Here is a 27,553-nt window from a genome sequence, read left to right as displayed (position 1 = left end):
TTTTCTCTGTTTGTTTGTTTACTTTGTTCTATTCTGGTTTGTTGGTAGGTTTGTTATTTGCTTGCTTGTCTTCTTTTTTTTTTTTTCTTTTTTTTGGTTTTTCGAGACAGGGTTTCTCAGTGTAGCTTTGCGCCTTTCCTGGAACTCACTCTGTAGCCCAGGCTGGCCTCGAACTCACAGAGATCCGCCGGCCTCTGCCTCCCGAGTGCTGGGATTAAAGGCGTGCGCCACCACCGCCCGGCTTTGCTTGTCTTCTAAAGAGAGAGAAAAGGAAGGCATGGAGTTGGATAGTGGGGAAGTTGAAAGGATCTAGAAAAAAACTAGGGAGGGGAAATCATGACCAGAATATATTGTATGAAAAAAAATCTATTTTCAATTTTTAAAAAAGGAAAGGAAATGTTGTGGAAAGTGTAAAAGGATGGGAAAGCATGCTAGAAGATTGCATCTGGGCTTGCTTTTGTTATCTGCCAGCTTTGTAACTTTGAGAAGTAGCCTAATCTACTTAAGCCTCAGTTTCCCCATCTAGAAAATAGTATATTCGGCTTCAAATTTTTGCCTTTCTTGAGTAGCAAAGACATTTATTTGTGAGTAGATAGGTTAAGGAGGCATTTGTTCATGCTGATAGTTTGGAGGGAAAGGTTTGTGTAGACTGAATCCCATTTCTATCTCCATTCCTTCCACAATCAGTGCTCATACTGTCCACGGTAGAGACAAATTCACAGAAGTAGGAGCACACTAGAGTATTTAGGAACACAGACTAAGGAACAAGGTATCCACATAAGAGTCTCCTCTCTATGTAATGAAAGGGAAATTCATTCAATTTGGGGGGACTTCAATTTCCTCATCTCTCAGTACACGTCTCCAGAATCTTCAGCCATAAGTTGTATGTGATACTAGCTAAACCATAAATATTAATCTTGGCATATATAATACTTTTAGAAAAATACATGGTATATTAAACAAAACACAAACACAATGTTGTACATTTTATAGAAGAGTTTATACACTGTTTTCTAACTGGGATAATTTTGCCAATGAATAATATCCGGCAACACCTAATGACATTTGGCTTAACAAAATGGGGAGATTTTTCTGGCAATAAAAGGTAGTGATGATGGTAAATATCATACAGCAAATAAGACACTTGCCAACAATAAGAAACAATGAGTCTACTCTGTACTTTCAAAAAACTAGAACCAATACTTCTCAAAGTATTAAAAATATATAGAAAGATTACGCCCAAACTCATGCTATGAAGCCAGTATTACTCTAATACCAAAAACAGTTAAAGACCAAAAAAAAAAAAACTACAGACAAATATCCCTGATGAATATAGATGCAAAAATCATCAATAAATTACTAGAAAGTCAAATATAGGCACATAATCCACCTTAACTAAGTTGGCCTTATCCCAGAAGTGTAGGGGTCACTCAACACATACAAGTCAATAAATATAACAAATCATATCAATAGACTTAAAAACAAAAATCAGGGCTGGATAGATGGCTCAGAGGTTAAGAGTACAGACTGCTCTTCCAGAGTTCCTGAGTTCAATTCCCAGCAACCACAAGGTGGCTCACAACCATCCATATGGAGATCTGGTGCCCTCTTCTGGCCTACATGCATACATGCTGGCAGAACACTGTATATGTAATAAGTAAATAATTTTTTTTTAAAAAATCATATGATCACCCAATTAGATGCAGAAAAAGCCTTTGACAAAAATTCCAACATGCTTCATGATAACAGTCTTAAAAGAAAGTATTATTGAATAGCTTACCATAATCAAGGCCGCATGTGACAAACTCACAGTCAACATTATCCTAAATGCAGAAAAGTCTGAAGTAGTCCTACAATCAGAAATGAGACAACGTTATCTATTATCCTAATTCCTTTAAATATAGTGCTGAAAGTACTATCTGGAATGATAAAACAAGGGAAGGAAATTAAAGGGATATAAGTAGGAAAAGAAGTTACATTATGGATATTTGCAGATAATATATTATGTATAAGAGATCCCCAAATTCCTATATAAAGCTTCAAGGAAGAATCAACAATTTTAGCAAAGTTACAGGGTACAGAATGAACTCATACCAACACACATATTGAGAAAGAGAATGGACAAACCCTCATTTGCAAGAGCATCAAAGACAATAAAACACCTTGGAATAAACCTAACCAAAGAGACGAGAGATTTATTTAACAAAAACTTCAAATCTCTGAGGAAAGAGATAGAGAAAAACACTGGAAAATAGAAAGGCATCATGTGTTCATAAATCAGTAGAAGTAACATTATAAAAATGACCATCCCTCTAAGAGGAATTTATAGATTCAGTGCAATTCCAATCAAAACACTCACAGCATTTATCATGGAAACAGAAAAAAATTCATATGGAGTCAGGAAAGACTCCTGATAGTCAAAGCAATCCTCAGCAAAAAGAATAATATTGGGGAGACTGTCAATCCAGACTTCAAGATACACAGCTGTAGTAAGAAAAACAGTATGGTACTGGAAAAAAAAAGACATGTGGACCAATTGGATAAAATAGAAGACCCAAGAATAAGCACTTGGAACTGCAATCATCTGCTACTTGATAAGGAGGAAAAAAAGAAAAATATACTGGAGAAAAGACAGCTTCTTCCACAAAAGGTGCTAGAAAAACTATATTCATGGGCAGATGAGTTAAAATAGGTCAGATTACCACCCCACAAAAATTTGCTCTTAGTGGATCCAAACTCTCCATTTGAAACCTGGAATGATAAAACTGCTGGAATTAAAACAGACAGTAGACTACAAGACATAAATAGGGAAGGACTTTCTGAATCTTTCTGAATAAGGCTTCAGTTGCTCGGGAAGCAAACAATTGACAAGTGGGGTCTCATAGAATGAAAAGCTTCACACAGCCAAGGAAACAATCAGTCAAGTGAAGAAGCAACCCACAGAATAGGACAGCATCTTTGTCAGCTACACATCTGACACAGAATACAGGATTACTATCCAGAATACACAAAGAACAGACAGACAAAACGGTCAAGAAAAAAAAAAATGACTCAAATTTTAAAATAATTGGCTAGGTATCTAAACAGAATTCTAAACAGAAGAAATAAAAATGGCTAAAAAACAACTCTTAAAGATTTCATCATTCTTAGCCATCGGGGAAACACAATTAAAATCAGAACAACTTGGAGATTTCATTTTACCCCAGTTAGAAAGGCTAAAATTAATAAAATAACTGATAGCAACTGCTGGTGAGATTGTGGAGAAAGAGGAACCCTCATTCACTGCTAATGGAAATGCAAATTGGTGCAGTCACTCTGGAAATCAGTATGGAGAATCCTCTGGAAACTAAAAATAAATCTATCCTTGGACCAGCTCTACTACTCTTTGACATATACCCCAAGGACTCAACATCCTACTGCACAGCTACTTTCTCATCTGTCTTCATTGCTACTCTGTTTACAATTGCTAGGAAATGATGACAACTTACATGTCCTTCAACAGATAAAATATGGTACATATACTCAATGAAACACTTCATTTGTAAAGAAAAATGCAATCCCCAGGTAAACGCATGGTCCTAGAAAAGATTATATCAAGTGAAGTAACTCAGATCCAGAAAGACAAATGCTCCATATTCTCTCTCACCTGTGGTTTCTTACTCTGAACCTTTTCATGTGCATATACAGCATGGAGTCATTTCAGAAAGCAGATAAGCTGTAGCTGTAACCCCTCATCAATGAAGTTTCTCTTTACAGCAAATGGAGAACATCACAGAAAATCACAACTGGGTGCAATGCAGAGCTCAATAGATCATAGGGCGTCTAGTCATAGTAGATACATTTAGGTCACAGTTTCTGCATATGGCTTAGGGACCATGGCCAAAAGAGAAGGTGGGAAGATTATTGTAAGGGCCAGAATACCGGGAAGTCTGCTGTGAAATAGCCTTTTCATAGAAATGTATTCATAAAGAATAGAGGAACAATTGCAGTATCAACAGACATGCTAATGTGAAAGGGGGAAAAAAATCTCACAGGGTCCTAACCACAGACAAAGAACTCCAGTCAAGTAATGGCTGCTAATAGAGGGAAATTAGCCTTTCCAAGCGATAAGCCCTTTAATTGGTTATCCAATTGCAAGAGGTCAGCCTGAAACCAGATGCACACAAACAACAAAAACAGACTCAGCTGGTTCTATTTATATATTTGTGCATTATGTATGTGCATAAACACATAGATACACACACACACTGACACACACATATGTATACATGAAACAACAATAATTAAATAAAAAGAGGCTATCAATTTGAGGATGGGGGCATGGGAAGAGTTGGAGAAAGGAGACTGGATAGACTCAAGGGAGGAAAGGGAAAGGGGAAAATGATGCAATTATAATTAAGGTGAATTTAAGAAGAAATACTATTATTCTATCCTAACACTGCCTATGCTGAGAGATGTTGGCCTATGAGGAGTACCATGATAAGAGTAAGGATTAAAGAGTGGTTCTACTTGGCTTAGCAGGATGTGGGAAGTTATTGTAAGGGTAGAGTTAAGTGAGCATTTGAGAAAATACAAGGACATCATAGATCTAGAATATTCCATGAAAAACATCATGGCCATGAATGCCTTTGAAATCCAGAGGCCTTGAGAATTGAAAACAGGTTTTCCCTGTGACATTAGGAGCTCAGATTTAATGGCAAAGATTTTATTTTTTTAACAAATAATCCTCTGCATTATAAACTTATTTGTTCCTATCACATTGTAAGAACATATTCTCATTTTGTGGGTATTAGAATAAAGTCATAGAAAAGTCTTCAAATTTGTCAAAAATGCATATAGTGTATTTAGTGTAACTGATTAAATTAATAATTCAAAATATTTGTACATCACATAATACAAAAAGAAGTGGTACATAGTTTATAAAATAGAAAAAAAAAGTGGAGTTTGAATTTACAGTCCTGCAGGCTTTTCTCTATAAAGTCTACCATAAAGTAGGGAATTTAAGCCCAAATAAGGAGAAAGAGACAAAATAGAGCTCTGCATTGACGAATGATGGAGATTCATTCATTCTGAAAGTTGCATTGGTAGGCTATCTTGTTATGTGAACCACTACTGTTACACAAACTACATTGACTATGATGACACTAAGTGATAAAATTACATAGGTCCAGCATGACATGCACTCTATTGTTCATGGAAACATCATTATGCAACACCCCATAACACATATGGATAATGTAATTTGGTTAAAGAAACAATTATTGTTATTCAAGAGATGGGAAATATTCCTGATCTATCTTTTCTAAAAGGTTGTTTGTAGTAAAGAATAATTTAAAAAAAAAAAACAATAAAAAGAAGGGAAGACATTTTAGAAGTGTAATATATATATATGGCAAGGGCCCTCATGGAATAGCAGTTTTATTGGTTCATTTTCAGTTGAATGAGTGAAATAAGCACAGATTGTTATATATCAATCACAACTCTGTAAAGAAGTTTATAAATCCATATCTAAAGCTATACCTATCTGTTTTCTATCAATCTATCATCTGTCTTATGGTTCCTTGTGGTCCTCATATTGTCTTGTTGGTTTAACTCAGCTGGAAAACTGAAGTAATGACTGGATTCTACTACTAAGGATTAATTAATTCCCTCTGTCAAGGTGGAAAGAATGTCACCTCCTCTTCAATGAATAACTTCCCCTTTCATCATGACAGATATGGACTCAATTCTTCTCTCCTTTCAAACCTAGGAAAATGTTGTCATTATGTCTTTAAAAACTGTTTTAGATAAATCTCAAAATATATAGCCCTGGGAATCCTTTTCTCCAAAAGGGATAGCAATTGTTCACCACAAGTATAAGTTTGGTGTACTCTCTGTTTAGGTTTGAGATGTTATAACCTCCTGCAAACAGACAGTCTAAAAGAATTTTACTGGACTACTGTTTTTTAATGTATCCAACAAAATGTATGCAGAACTAAGAGGATCTTGTCTCCTATCTAACTTGCCTTCTAACCCAGTTTTTTTTTTTCAAACTTTTTTGGCCCATTGTACAAACCAAGAACAGAATAGTAAAATGTTCAGTAATATGTATTATGCTGATAACACATGTACCCATCCAATCTTCATTTACCGGATGCTTGCATTACACTAGAATTAACAGTAAAATCACACAGTGGGTAAGAACACTGGATTTCTCTGAAACACATTTATCAACATTTGCTTCATTTTGCTCCTGACACCTGTGAGTTCACTTCTCAGTAGGCAAATTGATTTTTCAGCTCTTTTTCTACAGGGTAATGGTTCTCAAATATCTTCACTCAGTATAAAGCTGTTATAAGCCTGAGGAAGATCTGTGAAGCTGCAAGGTAAAACCTTAGCTTCAAGCTCCTAGACACCACAACAAGTCATATCTACTTGGGTATTTTATTTACCAGATCTACACACATATATTGAAGTGAGAAGTCTGACATGTGCCCTTTTTTCATAGCAGTCAAATCCCGCAGCACTGTGGTTTGCTCAAAAAAATAAAACCATAACACAGTTCTCAGTCTCTCCTGATATTATCAGGACTGTAAATAGATTCCACTCTGAACCCCATTCATACACAGTCATGCACAGGGGCACACATGATGGCTTCCCCAGCTCTTCCCTGTTCCTACCCCAAATTTGTTTATAGAGGAAATTATAACAACTGACATGAGGTTTGCATGAGGTTAGTTTAATACTTCTCAACCTCTAGAAGCCTAAATGCTTAGTGTCACCATTTCCTTTTTATTTATTTATTTATGCTGTTGTTTTGTTCAGGTTCTATAGGAGGAGTCAAGTAAAGAATAAGTGTATTTTTGTGACCAACTAAAATCTTAATGTATTTTTTAATAAAAAATTCCTTAAGAATTCCCTAGGATGTGTTTTGGTCAAATTCAGCCCTAACTCATCCACTTAATGCTTCCTAGATCCACCCTCACTTTCCTTCCCCAAACTTCATGTTCTCCGTTTTAAAAATAATCATTTAATAACTCAACAAACTAATTTGTGCTGTCCACATACTTTGTGGTATGGGACCATCCACTGGACCATGGTCAATCCATCAGGAGTCATACTCTTAAAGAAAATTGACTGTCCCTCTCCCAGAATAAAGGTTACAAATACTGCCTCTTTTCTTCTAAGTCCTGATTTCACATGATGGGGCATCTTTCCTGCTATTCCTTGCAGAAATGATCTGAGGGTCTTCCCCATGGAAACCAGACAGGCTGGCAGCTGCAGGCTCAGTAGTGAAACAGAAGACCATAGCACTACATCTGCAAAGTTGATAGATAAATAACTTTTGGCTGTTGTTCTCAGCTAAATACCATCAACTCTTCTTGTGACTGCCAAGGCAGTTGCAAGCTTCCTGACCCCAGCATGTAATATCACATAGACCGTGAGAAAGTACCAGTGTTGCTGCCTAATGTTGCTGCCTCTCAATGGGGAGACTCGTTCTCATAGACACCTCACCTCAGTTCCTCAAAGAATGTAGCTGGAATTTGCCAGGCCGCAAATCTCAAGGGGGAAATTGCTGGTGCTCAAACGACTACAGAAAGCAAACCAATGTATGAAATTGGAACTGAGCCTATGTACACTTTAAGATTATAGAGCAGAAATTCCATGCAGAAATAGACACATCACTCTGCCTATTTTTCTTCCAGTGAACATGGTCAGGACTGGGGAAAGTATGTTTGTTTTTAGGCCAAATGCATTAAACATATTAGGTGAACCTGAAATTCTTGTTTAGAGTAACTTAAAGTGATGAAGCCATAAATACATAACTGAAGGAGAGGGGAGGGGAGAGAGGTCAGATAAGTGAAAATAAATAAGTTTAGACTCAGGTGATATACCTAGAAGTATAATCATTCTTTAAGCACAGGATGGTTTAAACCACGCCATCCCTCAAAGTGATTGTATTTTGTATTATATTTATTCTGATTTATTTTATTGAGTACTGCCAATATATGCCATGCTAAAATCTAAGGAAACTGTAGACTCCAAAATCTTGTTGGTGTGTGTGTGTGTGTGTGTGTGTGTGTGTGTGTGTGTGTAGTTGTAAAAAGAATCTACTCAAATGTAATTGAACAAGTGGGTTCAAGAAATATCCATGTTCAACATCAATTTTAGCAAGAAGGAAGGATTGTGAACAGAAAAACGAAGTGTTGAGTTTAGGTCTTAGCATTTATTATCTGTGTAAAAGAACAAAAATCAAAATTCTTGACAGCCTACAGACCAGAATCAAATTCCATGTAAACTGATTAAAAAATTACAGGTTTTAGTATATCACTCAATCTCTGTGCATTTCAGTTTGGGAATATGTTAATCAGGGATGGTAATCGTACTTATCTAATTAGAATCACCTGGGATAATTATACTAGATTCTTAGAATAATATCTGACACATGATAGGTGTACAGTATAGACAACTATGATTGTTACTACTGTTATATTTGTTGTTGTTATTTTCATTATTATTACCGGGTGGTGATTATTATTATTTCTATATATTGTCAGCCTGTCCTTTGATTAAAAGCAACAACAAAAAATTACACAAACATTTTGTTTTCAAAATTGATTACTGTGTTTAACTATATCAGTGTATCAAAATTCAGTTTTATGAAATACTAAAGTTATTTATTCAAATAATGGAACTCTGGTAATCCCAATCACCCATAATCTACACAGGAATTGTTTATGTTCCCTGTATCACCAGACAGCTCAGTAATTTATTAGATAAAAGTGAATAGGTAAATTTAGAAAATCATTTGGAAGTTAACACCTTCTTGATTTATTTAGAGCTAAACATACTTATTTCTAAATTCCAGTTGTAATAAAGTTCATCTTCAGAAAAGGGAATTTATAATGTGTGTCTTGAGAGATGGTTGTGACAATCAAACATAAAATGTTATGAGTCAATCCTAGCTGATACTGCAGTCTTATTTTGAGCCACATATTGAACTAAGAACTGTTCAGGTGTCTGCTAATCTAATCTTCTCAACTACCCCATGCAGTCTAGGCTGTTATATCTCCTAGATTTGTATTTTCTCGGTAAAAGGCAAATGCAGTTATTTAAACAAGTATCCTCAGTGTGTTTGGCATTTGTCTTTAAAGACTCATTTTAGGAGTCATTAGGACAGCAATACTCTATCTGTCCAGATTCCCCAGGCCTGTCTGGCCTAAAGGGCTCCAGTCTGAGTGTGGGAGAACTCACCAAGGGGAAAAGCAATTTAGTTTCACCTGGGTGACAGCAATTATGCAGAATGACAAAAGGAGCAGTTGAGTCACTCGTTGAGGATGGTAATTCGCTCTCCCCAGGGCCTGCCACTCAGAAAGCCCTGAGAAAATATTACAGCAAAACAATGGCCGGCTCTATTGTTAGCAGTTGTGTCCCCATAATGCCTTGGCAGTTGGAGACAATCAGAACAAACATGTATTCTGTTGTCTCTGAAAAGCTTTCTGGGCACATATGCTCCATCTCAAGCTGTCACTCCTTAGAGACCCACCATAGAATGGGTCACCAGGTCATCTGAGTTAGACATGATGGCTCCACAGGACACCCTCCCAACATCCAAGTATGCTGCAAACAGAACTCGCCAATAGCTTGTAAAATGAATGGTCCAAGGAGCAAAAGAAACCTAGCTCATTTAAAATGTGGAGTTCTTTCACCTATATATGGGAGAAGGGATGGCAGTGGGGGAGTTGGCTGTTAGGAGAAAATGTATTTTCTAAAACAAATTATGATTGTTATTACTTTTACACTTCATGGAATAGAGAACTTTGAAAAAAAAAAAAGCCTTCAAATGAGCAGAAATAAACAGTAAATATCTGTACTTCCAGAAGTTCTTCATGTCAATACAATGGGGTAGAACATTCAATGGATGCCTTTTGGGACATTTAGACCACAGAAAATATGCTGTTGCTTGGTCTGTCTCTTTTATAACACAGACTTGAGATCTTTCACAGATGTGCCAGGCTGTTGATATTGGATCATTCATATCAAATACAGTGTTGGGAAAGAGCCTGTGCCAGTGAGTGGTTTTGTTTGTTTGTTTTGTTTTTTGTTTGAGACAAGGTTTCTCTGTAACAGCCCTGGCCATCCTAGAACTCATTCTGTAGACCAGGCTGGCCTCGAACCCACAGAGATCTATCTGCCTGTCTCTTGTTCTGCCTCCTGAGTACTAGGATTAACTGTGTGGGCCACCATTTCCTGGTTGTTGTTTTTTTTAATGTCATGAAAAGTAAATTACCAAATGTATTTGTCATAGTCCAGACTTATTCTGCAGGTAGAAGCTTAGACAGAGGAATACATGAAGTCCAGGGTTAAAAAAAAAACCTCCAGGTCAGAAGTTCCTAGCAGAATCACCAAGAAAAAAATGTAAAACTAAACTTTCTTAATATAAAATATCCTAATATAAAACCCAGCAGTTTGGAATGAAAGAATAGGGATATCCATGCATACATTCAAACAATAGCCACAAAATACCTGTGCATGTACGGTTTTGCTCAGCAAAAGTTCAGGTGAAAACCATTAGGGCCATGTCTTAATCTTTGAATCTATTTATGAAATTGGCTTTGGTATCAAGCAAATAAGTTTCTTAAAATTAATAACTATATGATAATGACTATTAATAAAAATAGTAGTGTATTTTATCCCATAGCCAAAGGGGCCACAACATAGTTTGTGGATAATTCTTCTATGTGAGTCAAATCACAATATGACCAAAACTCACAGCTTTTAATGCCAATGAGAACTCAGCAATCATTCAAATGCCAAGACAAAACTAGAATTCTATGTATTCAAGATAGGAGAAGAAAACAAATCTGAATCAAGGGAAGACCACCTGATAGGCCCAAGGAAACCGGAATCATTTTTATGAAAAAGAAATCAGTTGTCTTGGTTACATGACATGTGATTTAGTCACTCTGCAAAAATTTGCTGGGCCTCCTGAGTCTGATTTAGATGGACTCAGAGAAAATATGTTGTGTGTTTATGAAAGAGGGGTTATCAGTATTTAAGGGAGAGATCCAGACATGCATTTCTGCTCCATTTCTTTTCCATTCAGATGTCACAATGGGAGAAGGAAGAAGCATCTTGAGTATTTGTCCTTTGGGTTTCTTTCTGAGCTGATAAGACCAGGAACTTGAAAAAACCTTCTCCAGCTGATCAGTCTCCAGAATGTTCTATGTCATGATCTTTTTCTAGGCCACCACCTCCTCCTACTTGCCTCAGCATGGATTCCAGAAGTTTGTGCTACAGACTGCTGACATTGTCAAAGTTTACCTTCCATTTCATCTATCCCTTTACATTCTCGTGATAACGCCAGGCTTCTTGTTTCGTTATTTTTAGACATCTATTGAAATGTACTATTTTAAAACCCCAAGTCATTTGTTTCTTTTATCATGTTGTCTTTTTCTTTCAAGTACATCACAAATTCTTTTCACCAATGGCAAAATGAGTCTTTCATAGATTTTTCTGGGTCTTTTATCTTAGTCATCGTATAAACATAGAGATGAAGAAAATGTCAAATTCTGAGTCAGTATGCTATGGTCTAAAGAGCACCAAATTGGATTTGAATCCCAGCTCTGCTTCTCCAATGACCTTGAATGTGTGAAAGTCAGGCAAGGTGTTACATTTAGAGAAGTATCATGTTGCTTACAGACCGGTCAGTATGTAAGCTTTTAAAGTTTCTGTCTTTGCGATGATTTTAGAAGCATGTGTAACCTAATTTCTAAAATATTTATCCAAAAAATTGCAATTTGTTAGATATTTGTATGCTAATATTAATTTCAAAATATAAATAATAATGTCTCTCTGCATTAGGGCAATGGCATCAGTCAAAGTGAGGTTTGAAGACCACACCTTTGTGTTTAGCCAGATGTTAAGCAATGTTTCTGATTTCTCTCAATTTTAAGCAGGAGAATGTCTTCCATCTGTGATATTTTGTGAGATTTAACAAGATAGTGTAGATACAGATAACTGCCAGAGACCTAACACAGGAATCAGGAAATAAAAGATATGAATTATAATTATTTACATAGGTTTTGTTGTCATTGGAAATCCCATTTATGTTCATGATTTCATGTTACCAGACTAAGTTAGTGCTACCAAGAAATTTCACAAAAACATGTGTCTCAGGATCAATGACACTGTAAAATTCCGTTGTAGAAATAGAATCCCAAAGTGACTTTAGCTCATAGAAATAAACACCTTCAAAGTTTTTCATTCATGTAATATCTTTTGGACACAAAAGCCTTTGACAAGCCTTATATTCTAGTTATTATATATTACATATTAAAATGTAAATATTTGACATAAGGGTATCCTCAATATTATTATTGAAAATGAAGGCTAGAAATAAAGGTAAAGTGAAATTAGTGATAGAGAAAAGTATGTAGACCCAGGAAATACTGAATTTTATAATTCTTACTGTAGTATGAAAATGTAATGTACTCTGAACATACACATTGGATTGCTTTATAGAGGAGATATAGATCTTGTGTAAACCAGACTGGCTTCAAACTCCCTATGTTGTTGAGGATGACACTGAAATTTTAATCCCTTACATTGACCTTCCAAATTCAGAATTATAGGTTTGTACTACCATCTTCCTCTTTTGAGACACAATATTACCCTGTAGCCCTACTAGCCTCAGATCCATAACCCTCTTGTCTCAATCTCCCTGACTACTAGGATGGTGGGCACACACTACCATAGCGAGTTTCAATATTGCTTATTATTACTGTTATTAATTATTATTTTATTCTGTTTTATTTTGAAACAAGGGTTACCCTGGCAAAAAGAGAGAAAGAGAGACAATGATATATTTCCTCCAACAATGTTACATCCTTTCCAACAAGGCCACACTTTCTAATCCTTCCTAGACAGTTCACCCACTAGGGACTAAGCATACAAAATATAGCCTATGGGGGCCATTCTCATTCAAACCATAACATTGCTCATCATGGAAATTCTCTTTATAACAAAGCAAGACCAGAACAGAAACATACACACACACACACACACACACACACACACACACACACACACACACACACACACACATATAAATGGACATTTCCTGTCCCTACTGCCTAGTCCCAAATAACCAACTAAGAGGCCAAGGCCAAATATGATTATAAATAATCGGCAGATAACTCAGGCTTGTTACTCACTAACTCTTATACTTAAATTAACCCATATTTCTATCTGTGCTTTGCCACATTGCTAATGGCTTTTTAGCTCATTTTTTTTATATTTATTAATAAATAATTATATAAATATATTATTTATATTTCTTGCTGGGCAGCTAGATGGCTTCTCTCTCCACTCCCCTGACTCCACCCTCTTTCTTCCCATCATTCTGTTTGGTTTTCCTGCCTAACTTCCTGCCAACCTACTGGCCTGTCAGCTTTTTATTAACCAATGAGAGTAATACATATTCATAGTGTAGAAAAGAATTGTTCCACAGTGCACACATGCATGTACACACAAAGACACATACACACACACACACACACACACACACACACACACACACACACACACACATACAAATAAACATAGTTGTGGAGTCCAATTCCAGTTGGCACATCTATAAAAAACTCCTGCACCTAAGGCTCAGGGATTAATGTGGAAAAGGAAGCAGAAGCATTGTAAGAGCCAGAAGAAGAAGGAGTCTGTTATAAGATTGTGTCTCCTAAAACACCAGAGAAGCTACACCCATGTAGTATCTCCAACATAGCTATGTAAACAAAACCTGAACAAGGAAGACAACAATGGACATGGCAATGTGGAGGCAGAAATATCATGAAGCATTAAAACTAGTCAAAGAACCAAAGGCTGCTAAGGGATGCTGAAAGAAAAATAGTCTTCACCAGTGAAGAACGTATCAATTGGCTAACCAATACAAAATGCCAATCCCTGAAAACACACACACACACACACATAAACACACACACACACACACACACACACACACACACACACACACACACACACACAAGTAATATTATATAGACTAAGCAGGTTGTGTTTATACACACACACACACACACACACACACACACTTTTTCTTTTTTTTAAAAGAAAAAGAGGCTATGGATTTGAAACAGAGTAAAGAGGGTGTACAAGATAGGGATTGGAGGGACAAAAGAGAAGGAATAAAATGATGTAATTAAGTTATAATATTTAAAAAGTCAAAATTATTTTAAAAGCATTTAAGTGGTAGAAGTATTAACTACTTATGTTTGATCATTACATATTATATACATTAGAGAATTATCACAGTTTGTTCCACAAATTTATAAGTAAAACAATCAACAGGAGGGAAAGATTTCCCCTATCCCTTGCTGCCTGTGGCAGGCAGAAGAGCTGGCCTTGAGGTCATGAGAGTAGGAGAGCTGGCCCTGCCTTTCACCAACTGCAGAGGGCTGGCCTTGTACCTCTCTAGGCAGTATAGTAGAGTTGACCCTATTGGCAGGGGCACCAGTGAGCTGGCTCCAAGGGCCTGAGAATGGGAAAGCTGGCCCCACTATTCCTCTGTCATGAGATAGTATAGGCAAGGAAGAGATGACCCCTACCTTGTACCTTGCCATCTGTGCCAGGTGAGAGAACTGGTCTCAGGGTCACAAGAACATGTAAGAACTGGTCCTGCCCCTCACCATCTGAAACACTCAGGAGAGCAGGCCATGCACCTTGCCTGGGCAATACAGTAGAGCTGGGAGGATCACTGAACCTTGCCTGGGCAACATAGTAGAGCTGGCCTTGGTAGTGTCAGTGCCAGTGAACTGCCCAGGAGAGCTGAAGGATTGACCAATTCAGCTACCACCCAGGTCCAGATCCAGGGCTATGAGTTGGCCCACCCCAACATCTACCCCATCTATGAACTGCTGGAACACAGGAAGGGGCTGATCCTGTAGATACAAAGCAGCAGGACCTCCATGACACAAGGCAGCAACAGGATATACAAGAGGAGACCCAGTGAAGATCCACTATTAATAGTGTAACAGAAGTCAGAGCCCTCAAACCAGACCAATGACTCATTGCAATGAACATTTGAAAGTAAAGATGTGTGACTCACTGTGACACACTACAGCTTCTACGACAAGATTTTTGTTTTTATTTGGGGGAAAGGTTGCAAGGGCAGAGGGTAGATATGAAGGGATAGGGAGATGAGTTGGATTTGGGTGAATGATGTGAAATCCATAAAGAATCAATAAAAAGTTTTAAAAATCCTAATATATTAAATATGTTTTATATAGTATAATGTAATACAATATAATATATGTATTATATAATGTTATATATGATTGTATAAATAAAATGTTTATATTATATGTAAATATTTAAAAAATGTATTATATATTATATAATAGACAAAAATAGAAAGAAAAACAAGGTGAGAATATTGAACTGGTCATGTAGGGCAAAATCTAGATAGAAGTAAAATAAAACACTGTAAAAAAACAAAATGAACAAAAATTACTCTAGATTAAAAAGAGAAATTGCAAAATTCAGTGTAATATTTATATCTTTGGAGAAATTTTTACATTAAAATAATGAAATAACCACAGTTCTAATAACTACATGATAAAAATGAAGAGAAACCAGTAAATTTGAAAAAGAAGACACAATAAATTAAAATCACAAGAAGCCGATGATACACTAAAACCCTACTTTTAGGACACAATAGAATAAAGCAACATCCCAATTGAATGACTTTACTGAAGCTTCAGGTCACTGAGCTAAACTGAGTTCTCCCTGAACTTCTAAGAAATGGGATTAGAGACATAACAGCCAAATTTCCAGAAGGTCAGTTGTAATTGGCAGAGTAATGAGATTCCTTCTGCTTTAATCCTTAAACACAAGAACACATACTCAGCATTCACATATCATATACACACAGACACATAATACAGGCACACATACACAGGCATACCATATATACACATACACTATACACACACTCATAGCAAACATACACACACACACACAACTGATGATAGATAATCTGATATTTTTTGTGCTGTTCTGTCTCCCAATCCTCACCATACAATCACTCTGAAATGACTAATCCATTTTTCTTCTTTCGTTTCTATTCTTTTCTGCCTTTTTTTATACTTGGTAAGTCAGAATGCATATTCTATGTAATGAAATGTCATGTTTCCCAAATCTAAACTTAAGATAAAGACAATTAAGATCCTTACAGTATCATATTTTTTCTCTGATTGATTTGTCTCTCAAACATAATTAGTGACTGTTAGAAGGTCACAAGACACAAAAGTTTGTGTTAATAGCTTCCCTATTCAAGATGAATTTGAAATTTAAGATGCAGTAGCATGTACATTGCACACATACACGTGTGTGTATACATAACTTAAATGAGAAACAGTATAAAGCTGTTGAAAGAAACTGAAGAATTAAATAAATGGAGAATTATTTCCAGGCAGTGGGTAGGAAAATGCAGTACTAAGAAGACATCAGCTTTTTCCAAGTATACATAAGTATACTATATGTTTAGTATACTTATAATCAAAATCTCTACAGTTGATTTATGGATATCAACAAATTTTCCTAAAATTTCCATAGAAAGAAAAAATATCCAGAGTAACCAATTTGATATTGAAGGAAGAAGAAGGAATTTGGAGAGCTGATACCACTCATCTCCAAGACTTACTGTAAACCAAGTCCATTATGACAGGGTAGCACTCATGAAGCAATAGGGAAAAAAATGTTACATAATAAAAGCCTGAAGGACAGCCACAAAAATATTAGCCCAGAAAATACCACCTCAAATACACCTCTATAGAAGAAAAATACGCTCAAAATTGTTGTTTTGTATAATAAATAGTACACACAGTTGAGGCTAAAGACAAAAACTAATCTACCATTTCACAGGGAATTTTAAATTTATGAAGAAAGTTCTCATTTCTAAGGCTTCTCCCTAAACTAGAAATAAAAGACCAGTTGTAATCACATAAGATGATTATCAGTAGGGAAAGCACCAAACCAAATCCACAAAACTGCCTAGACAGGAAAATGCTCATAGGTTGCTGTAGCCTAGAGAGTGTGTGTTGGGGATCAGGTAGAGGGAGAGACAAATTCAAGGAGAGCAGCAGTTTTTTAGAACAGTGAACTTCCTCTGGGATGATATTATGTTAGAAGAGCTCTACTATATGTTTATCAAAACACATAGAAGGTCCAAATGCCAAGAGTGAATGCTATGGAAGTAGGGGTATGAGGCAATGATGAGGTGCAAGGGTAGGTTCACCAATGCTGTTGAATGGTCCACTGTGAAGGATGTGGAAGGTAGGAGAGGCTGTGTGCTAGAAAAGGTCTGTACTTGCTAGTTAACTTCACTGTTAATCAGAGAATGTCTATAAAAATATCCAATGAATGTAAGACTAAAATGGAAAAATACGTGAAGACAATTTTAAGAGTCTATCAAATAATTTTTTATGTTAAGATTAAGAAAAAACTGAAGTGCATTAGCAACATTTTTGTATTCCGTTATTTCTAATTTTGAAATGAGACAGCTTTTCCTAAAGAGTGTTACCATGTAGAAGACTTGAATGAAACAGGAAAACTCTGAATGCATACATCTCTAGGAAGTAGATTACAATGATGAAAATACATAAACAGAAATTTATTTTATAGCCTCAGAAGCAAAGAAAATCACCAAGAGAAGGAGGCACATATCTTGATATAAAGTAACAGATTAATGAGATATCCATATTGTCTATCTTCTGACACTCCTGCCTTCTTCATCTGCCTCTATCGTGTAGATATGGGATCACCGCTGAACCCTACTTTCAGGCACTTGGCACAATTCCACTACTCAGACCTTGTGCTTGGGACCATTTCTGACTAGTGAGTTGTAAAGAGCAGTAAATGACAGGGAAGCATGTCATTATTACCACAAGGTGCTGGCTTCATCAGTTTTCATGTTTGCCATGGTAACCTATGATAACCAAGACTCAAGAGTAATAGACAGAGGTCAGAGGTCAGCTACAGCAAAAGCTAAGCTTCCATTATTATTGTTTACTCTGTTATGTTGCCAGTTACTACATTACAATTACTCCATCCTGACTATTATACACATCCATTAGCAAATCAGATGAATTATTATTTGGATTTTTATCAAGCAATAATTTATAGTTTACTCTATGCATTTTTTTCATCCTTTATTATATTCAAACCATTTTTGCTGCAGAGGATAATTACTTGTGAAAGCTATTTGCGTTTTAGTTACAATTGTGATGTATTTACACACTAAATTTGTAAGAATTCAAATTTCTATAATACTGAGTTTTAATGTAACTGTGTTCAATGACTTAAACCATCACTTATTCCCTCAGTAAAATAATCTTTTAAAATTTACTGTCATATAAATAATACATATTTTTGTTAAATCCATTCTAATCAGTTATTTTTTATGATTACTATAGCAGATCAAACCATTTCTTCTAGCATGATTCCTATCTAGTTATTATTTTATATAAAATATGCTGATATTATACATTAATTTTTAAACTACTTAAATATTTTTAACTTTTGAAAAATATTTCCTTATGTTCATGTTTCTACTTTATGAAATATTAAGAAATAGAAAATATACTATTTTTCTCTCTTTTGTCATCTTTATAATAGCAACACTATTTTAAAATAATATTAGAGATATTTATATAAAAACAACAGACTGGTGAACAAGAGGCAATAAAATAAAAGTTCTAAATCATATGGCACTGTCAGGGGCATAAATAGTTTCAAAATTAAAATGAAGTACTACCACAACTTAAAAGGTCATTATGTTAAGAAAAAGTAATTTTCCATAAGAATGCTTGAAGGTACATAATTGCAAACGTATTTTACTGCTGCAAAACAATAATGAAATGAGGTATGAAAATCAGTACATTTCACCAGCTTTGAGGATGGCCATAGTCAGCAAACCAACATGCTTCCCAGCTTATGTATGCAGACCGTAACACACCCAGCTGAATATTTCCACATGTGTTCTGCAAATTGTGGTATTTATGATTTGTTGCAATTAATATTTTGGCCTGCTTCTTAAAACTGAATGGTGTGGCATTTTGGCAGAATTATCTGCAGATGTGAAGGTTCTACCAGCCACTGCCTTCCTCCCCCTGGTCTCTATTCTCTTCTTATTGGCTTCTCCGATACCAAATCTCTTGCAAGGTGTTTGTCAAGTGGTGATGAGCCCTGGTGGACAGTGTGGCAGAGCTCCTACAACATCTTCTTTTTTCAGTGAGAAAATGAGTGAGTTTGGAGAGGCAGTTAATTTTGTGTTGTTTTGATAAACAAAGAGATGTAGGCAGCTATGACTCCAAAAAGAGCACGTGAACTTCACTAAATTTCAGCACTACACCTGCCCCAAATCCACCTCCCTCAGTAGGCTTTCAAAATTTGTTTGGTGTCGGGGTAGCTTCCATTATCATATGGGGTAGGAGTGAACTACTGACTTTTATTACATGTGGTCAGAAATGCCAAATATCTTCTATATAAAGAAAAGAACTAACTCTCTCTCTAAACCTCAGTCAAAACTAAACCAAACAAACAATAAATCATGTTTGCAGAACCATACCTCTAGAATTACATTACCTCCATCAAGGCTATAACAAATAATCTGAAACTTGTTCCCCTCTGCTTCATCGTACCCTTGTAACGGCAGAATTTGAGAGAATGGAGAAGGAGTATCATCACGAATTTAAGTTCGAGGCCAAACATGGCCACAAAGTACATTTCTGGGCTGCAGATGTCTCAAAAATAAATACATAAATACACACCAGTGATCCCTACAGGCACACAGTAGTATATTTGCACTTCCCACCTGTTCCAATATAAAGATAGCCATGTGATTATTGATTTAGTCACTGAAATAAGAAAGGCAAGTGGACTCTTTTAAAACTAGGATACAACTCCCCAAGTTTCTTTTCCCAATTCTGTGCAAAGGTGGGAGCATGGGAAAAAACATACCAAAGACCCACTGTTAGGGCATGCTGTGCAGAGATTATACAAGGGCAGTGAAAGCATGATGTAAGCCACTGAGGTTTTAAGGCTGTCTGCTACTGTATTAGATTCTATCTTACCTGACTGATGCTTCACCTTCAGGCAGTTTGATGGCCTCTGTATACTTACTATGGTCGAAATGTGTTCACTCAAAATCCATAAGTTAAAAGCGTTAACATACAAAGTGACCGCATTTAAAGACAAAGGTCTTTAAAATATAGTTAAGCAAGGTCTTTAGTCTATCCAATAACACTGGAATCCTTATAAAAGGAAAAAAGATCACAAGAAGTGAGCGTGTTTAGTGGAAGGGCCACATGAGGACCAAGGTGGCTGTCTTCACAGTAAGTAGAGTGGACTAAGGAAAACTACTTGACACCAGCCTGGTATTTTACTTCTGACCTCCGGAATGTTAAGGTAAGTGTCTGTTGTTCAAGTTCTGTAGCCTCAAAGCTCTGTTATTGAAATCCTAATTGACGGCATCCTCAATTGTCTGCCTTCTGAGGACCAGTGTTCCCCATGCATTTTATTTGCAACCTCAGCTGCAAACCTATCCTATGCTGGCCCTACATCAAGCCTAGGACCCTAGGCTGTCACTCAAGGTTACTACCTGCATGAGACAAATGCCTTAGAATGCCCTCTAAAATATTGCTGAGTTCTCTAACCTGGATTTAAATCCATCTTTTCAACTGATTGTGTTGCTGTTTTCATCTTTGCTTTATCTTAAACATACTAAGAAAAGCTGGACCAATAACTTTTTTTTCCCTCTGTGCCTTGCATTTCTTCAACTCTGAAGTGGGGCTAACCCATAGTGTTGTAGAGAGGTTAATATGAACTCATGAAAATGAGAACACTTAGGACATGGGTTGATTCATAGTGGACATATAAAAGGATATTAGCCTCTGCTGTGGATATCGCTCTATATAAATAAAGCACTGATTGGCCAGTGACCAGGCAGAAAGTACAGGCGGGACAAGGAGAGAGGAGGATTGAGGAAGGAGGAAGGAAAGGGAGACCAGCTGGAGCCACCACCAAGACAAGGAAGATGTAAAGTACCGGTAAGCCACGAGCCACATGGCAAAGTAAAGATTAATAGAAATGGGCTAAATATAAGAGTGAGAGCTAGACAATGATAGGCCTGAGCTAATGGCCAAGCAGTTTAAATAATGTAAGAATCTGTGTGTTTATTTTATAAGTGGGCTCCAGACTGGCAGGACTTGGTGGTGGGAGCTGGAGAAAAATTCCCCAGCTACAAATGGCGTCCAACGTGGTGGCAAGAGTTTCCACCTAAAAACTGAGAAAAAAGATTCTAAAATGGAGCTAAAAACAGTTCCTAATTGTCTCTCTCAAATGAGTGGTAGCTGCTGGTTTGAGCTACTGGCAGGTTCCTAGCGTGCGTGCTCGACCTGCCGCCATATGGCGGGAATGAGGCCTCTGCAAGTGGCACATTAAGCTGTGTGGTGGATTTAGCCTTTGCTAGTACAAATAAAAAAAAAAAGAGGTTTCTGGGCTACACACTGCTTGGATAAAAGCATAAACCCATGATAGCCCCCAGAGCTGGTGGTAAACCACCACCATGTTGGGAAGCTGAGGTGGGCGGAGCCAGCAGCCACAGCTGCTGCAGTTTAAAGTGACAAAAAAGGTGATATATACAGTTATATGAACAAATACATAGTTTTAAAAAATAAAGTCTTTAAAGAGACAGTAAAATTAATATAAAAAATAAGCCACGTAAAGATAAATATTACACAGAGAATCTGGATTGTGTTGTCTTTGGGATTTTAACTACAGAAAAACATTTGACTGTAAAAGCTGTTGAGTTATGCCAATATGTATATTTTAAAGATACCTTGACTTCAAAATTTGAATGTAAGGATGTGTTGCTTTGGAAAGGAGATTCTGCTTTTGTTTCCACAGAAAGCCAGAGGCTATGGATTTGTTCCAGATTAAGATACATCAGTTTTGACCAGCCAAGACCCCCTGAAAGGTCTCCAATGACACCATGGCCCAGATGATCCAACATCCAAAATGGTTTGAAGGCAACTGGCTCAGACAATACAGCCTCATGGACTATTCCATAATCCTAAAATTTTCTTTGTGTCCCCATAAGATACAGCGCCCCCCTCCAGCAGGAAGTAGTAAGAGAAGCTACGCCCAAATTCCCAAATTATATGTAATTATACTAGGTTAAGGTTAAAACCTTCCTTTTTGAAAAAAAAGAAAAGGGGAAGTGCTGTGGGATGTTCTGTATGTCAAATATGTTGCTCTGATTGGTTAGTAAATAAAACACTGATTGGCCAGTAGCCAGGCAGGAAGGATAGGCGGGACAAGCAGAGAAGAGAATTCTGGGAAGTGGAAGGCTGAGTCAGAGAGTCACTGCCAGCCGCCACCATGACAAGCCGCATGTGAAGACGCTGGTAAGTCACGAGCCACGTGGCAAGGTATAGATTTATAGAAATGGATTAATTTAAGCTATAAGAACAGTTAGCAGGAAGCCTGCCACAGCCATACAGTTTGTAAGCAATATAAGTCTCTGTGTTTACTTGGTTGGGTCTGAGCGGCAGTGGGACTGGCAGGTGAGAGAGATTTGTCCTGACTGTGGGCCAGGCAGGGAAACTCTAGCTACAAGCCTCCATTAGAATTATCTTTAGATTTCAATACCAACCATCATGGAATACTTCCATGACAAAAATACCTTGATAAATTAGTTGAGACTGGAGTAAGAGCTATGAGGCATTTTTGGAGGGAAGCCTCCCAACATAACACACCCTAGCTGTTTCAGTTGGCTTCTCTCCAGTCCTGGACTTGATAAGCATTGCAACCTTTTCAATTCCTTGCCTCAAATAGTCCAGGGTCCTTGGCCAGTGTCCTCTACAACAGAAGGAAATCATGCTCTGGGAGCATACTCATAGTAAGGCATGTTAAGACTGCTGGGCCCCACATGATCTCTAATAGCAGTGTGATGGAGTCCCTGTATTTCTTATACTCAATATAATCAACGTATATGATAGTATAAGACTTTCTTTATTCCCCTAAACAACAATGATAACAAATTAAAGTATAATGGGCAATTGACTCAAAAATCAAAAGACTTGTAAGTACACTTAAGAATGCTTGAAAGAGGCAGAGCTTGCTGGGATTTCATGGCAAACTGCAACTTCATTTGAATTTTATAACAAGGAAATAAAGGCCAGAGATGTGTTCCTTTTTCCCACTGAAGGAAACAGCTTCTATCAGCTGGAAGATCAGCTCCAATAACTTCAGGGTTTCATTCGCCTTTATTAGGTCTGTTGCCACTGTGATGGGCTAAGAACTTTCTTTTGAAGAAAAGTAATTACTGTACCAGGGTCCCTAATCAAAGAAACACAATTGTGTTTTTAAAGAAATCTACTCCCTCAGCACATTTTAGGTTCTCTGTGCCTTTCTGTAATGAGGATCAATAGCTGGCAGATATATAGATCTCCGTGATTGCCAGAGCTTAACTCCTCTCACATACTGTAGTAATACAACCAGGAGAGAGAAGCCATTGTGTGGAAACCTGCCTCTCAGAGGTGGGTTGGAGCTTCATCACACTTGTGAAGCAGGTATTAACATCTCCAGAGACCTCAGAAAAGAGGAGTGAGAAACATCTGCCAGGCATGTGCATTGGGCCCATCACTGCAAGATGGGATAGATTTGAATTACATGGTTTTTATTGTTACCACATAAGTATGGAGTAGAAACTTCCTATAGCACCCTCAATAGAATATACATTAGGAAAAGGAAAGGAGAGAAGTCTGAACCATTGTAGAACATCAATTACCCAGCTATATTTAGCGAAGGATTTTATAAATGTATGCTTATCTCAGATCCCTAGAATGTGTTATTTACAGCTAGTGTATATAAATACCTCTATCTAGATGTACAGTTAAATGTCTGTGGTTTGAATGAATGCTCACTCATTGTGAATGATCTTTCTTCCAAAGCCCCTCCAAACAACATGCCTGTTGAGGAAAGTAATTGAAACCAGACAGATGGGCCCAAGACTGTGACAATGAAATTTTGAAACCCAGGGTAGACAAATCCTTCTTTAAGTGCCATTTTAATTTTTTTTTTATTTTGAGGACATTTTCTTTCCAGAGTGGTTGCTTCCTAAAGTAAGAGTCACCTGATATAACTCGTCTGTCTGTCTGTCTGTCTGTCTGTCTCTCTCTCTGTGTATGTGTGTGTGTGTGTGTGTGTGTGTGTGTGTATGTGTGTGTGTGTGTGTGTGTGTGTTCAAAAGTAAAATTACTTCAGTGTCAGAAGATATGTGTGGGTTTGAGTACTAAATTTCCTTTCAACTACGGAGGATATTCTTGAAGCTAAACCCTTAAAAAATAGTAATGCTAAACAAATTTGGTTTAACAATCTGAAAAAGGCCTAACTGTGACAATTCAGAAACTGAAGAATAGAAATTAAAAGTAAAATGATGTTTTCTTCAATGCTGTGTTGTGAGGCCTTGATTTGAGAAAGGAAGAAAAAATCCATCTGGCCTTAATAAAGATTTGTGCTTTCTGAGTTGTCAGGGTATATTGTTTCCTTTCCATTTTTACAGTGAGAGCTAATTCTTGGTGCTGTGGAACTAAACAATTTATTTTCTTTTTATAGAGACCAGTCTTATTGATTCCATAAGTCTTCATTAAAAAATAAATAAGTGTTGCAATCTCCTTAGAGACATTGTGATACAATGTGTCCTATGCCAGAAAGAAGCACAGTGTGCTCACGGGAGAGAGCTTTCATCCAGCCCATAGGTTAGAAGAGGCTCCCAGAGGATGGGGCCCAGGGTCAAACTCTGAAAATAGGCAGTAATTACCAACATGAAGAATGGGAGGAAGGACTTTGCAGGCAGAATGGGCATGAATGCAAATCGCATTACTGCTGTCTGCCCGGGATGCATTTCCATTCCAACTCTGTGCCTTCTCAGATGTCACACAGCATCACTAATCAGCGCCCTGCAATACGCCACTCCATCTGGGTTCCCCATCTCTTGCAAAGGTATCACTGTACTTGGCTGCCTCCCCAGACCAGAGAGTCGTCCATTAAACTTGACTCCCCCTGTTTAACTCCAGTGGTAGTGAAAGGATCAGCAGATGTTGTCCCTCGCATCTGCAGGGTGTTGCTCTGAGCTTTTGCTTCCTATCTCTAGAACACTCCAGCTTAAATATGTTCTCCTCTTTTTAGTCTATACAAATGGTTTAACTGCTTTTACTACATAATTTTACATTTATTTATCCATTTGCATTGCTAGGGACTGAACCCAGACTTCATACATATTAGGCAAGTTCTCTATAAGCTGTACCACTGGCCTCTAATTATCTTTTTAATTCCAGAATCACCAAAGCCATGGAAAAGTATATTTCAAATATTAGGGATATAATGAAGAACACATGACCACACCTTCCAGATAAACCTGTCTATTTGGAAACGATGGGGTCATGCAGAATTAATTTTATTATGTGGTATGTTAAAATACATAATAAAATCATATCAGCAGTATGGGGATGTTGGAAAGCTGTTTAGATACATTAAAATGATGTAGTGATATGTAAAGGATGAGAAGAAAACACCCACAGGAAAACACACTAGAACAAATAGGATTAGCAGAACAATAGAATTAGCAGAGTCTAGAGAGAGGTAAGGAGATAGCGTGTGGCTGAAACACATTGGTTTCAGACAGAGGTGAAGCTGTCTTCCCAGATTCTTAGGAAATATGCTCTTCTTCCCCACCAGGCAAAGGGAACCATATCCTATGTTAGCTTCCTTCCAATATATAAAGTCAAAAAAATGAGCGTTTATTTTCATATCATATAAGAATGACTATAAGAACAATGAAGTGTGCTGAGCAGTCACTATTCTGAAGGTAGCCTTCCATAAGGTATTCCAGAAGTCATATAAAGGGGAATGAAAAGATAGCTATATTTTCCTTTACAATAGTCTAATAAGGGGGCACACAATCATCCCTACTGATGTTGAATTATCTCTAAATTGCTTAATTATCTCTAAAGTCTCAGCAAGTATAGTCTAACCCAAGGCACCATGCAAAATATGACCCATCAATTCCTGTGATGTTGGTTGCAGTTTTCAGAGTGCGCTTTACTTGCTTCTCTTCATTAGCATAATCAAGCATCACATTTACCCAGACAATGTCTACATTTGAGCACAAAGGGTTAGGCATTCAAATGGGTAAGCTTTTAGCAATTATTTACTGAGGATTTCTGCGTTACATTGAATTACAATAGAAGGCCAAGAGCCTATCCCAATAAAACTCATATCCTTGCTAGAAACACAGAATATAACATAGGGATTGTAATTTAAAGTGGAAAGTATCAATAAATAAAAGACATCATGTCACATAAAAAGACAGCAAAATAAGCAGATTGTCCCAGTGAGGGCTCAGTATTGAGGGTGTAGCAGAAGCCAGAAACCTAGAACCAGACCAATGACTCATTGCAATGAACACTTACAAGTTAAGATGTATGGACCTAAGGATATGCTGTGTGTGACTCACTGGACCACACTACAGTTTCCATGCTGAGATTTTTTTAAATTTATTTTTGTTTGTTTGTTTGTTTCATTTCTGTTTTTTTCTTTTTGGGTTTCTTTTTTGTTTGTTTGTTTTACTTTTAAATTTTTAGGGGGAGGGGAGGTTTCAATGGCAGAGGGACAATGTAAGGGGGACACAGGGAGAGGAATGGGATCAGAATGCATGATGAGAAGTCCACAAAGAATCAATAAAAAGTTTTCACAAATACCCTGTGGATGCAAAATCAGCAGGTAGTGGGGAGCCCAGCCATAAAACATGTATCTACGACACCGTCCAGAATCTGTGTCTCAGGGAACTTGACAAAAAAGAGGGGGGTGGCGCAGAATGATTGTAAGAGTCAGAATATCAATGTAATTCTATCTCAGTAAAAACATAATAAAGAGAAAAGGAACAGATCCCGATCCCGATCCCCCTGCCTGGACAGCCTTGGTGCAGTGGGAAGGGGCTTGGACCTACCTAGGCTCAGTGTGCTGGGCTTTGCTGACTCCCCATGGGAGACCTCGATTTGGGGGATGTGGGGATACAGGGTGGCTTGGGAAAGAGGGCTGGGGGTAGGAGGAGGGAGGGGGGTCTGTGGATAACATGAGGAGTGAGTAGAAAATTTCTTAATAAACAAAAATAAAAGGAAAAAAAGAGAAAAGGAAGACAATGTGTGAGTGCATAGTGGAGGCTGTGTTCTTCAATCAGTTCTAATGTACGGTGCACAGAACAGGATCCTGTTGCTCTAAGCAACTTTTGGTAAACATATATCATATGCAAATTTGACATTGCCTTGAAAAGAAAACAATAAAAAGTGCTTTTGCTACTGTGAAATAATACCCAGAGAGATTATCATGCAAAGACCATTTTGTACTCAAAATTTCCTGCATGAGTTATCTTTCCAAGTACTTTTTTTTTTTTTTTTTTTTTTTTGGTTTTTCAAGATAGGGTTTCTCTATGTAG

This window comes from Peromyscus californicus, unplaced genomic scaffold (genome assembly GCF_007827085.1).
Source record: "Peromyscus californicus insignis strain IS unplaced genomic scaffold, ASM782708v3 Scaffold_13__1_contigs__length_99412109, whole genome shotgun sequence".
Taxonomy (NCBI): Eukaryota; Metazoa; Chordata; class Mammalia; order Rodentia; family Cricetidae; genus Peromyscus; species Peromyscus californicus.
The sequence above is the reverse complement of the archived record's forward strand: the minus strand, read 5'-3'. Positions refer to the sequence as shown.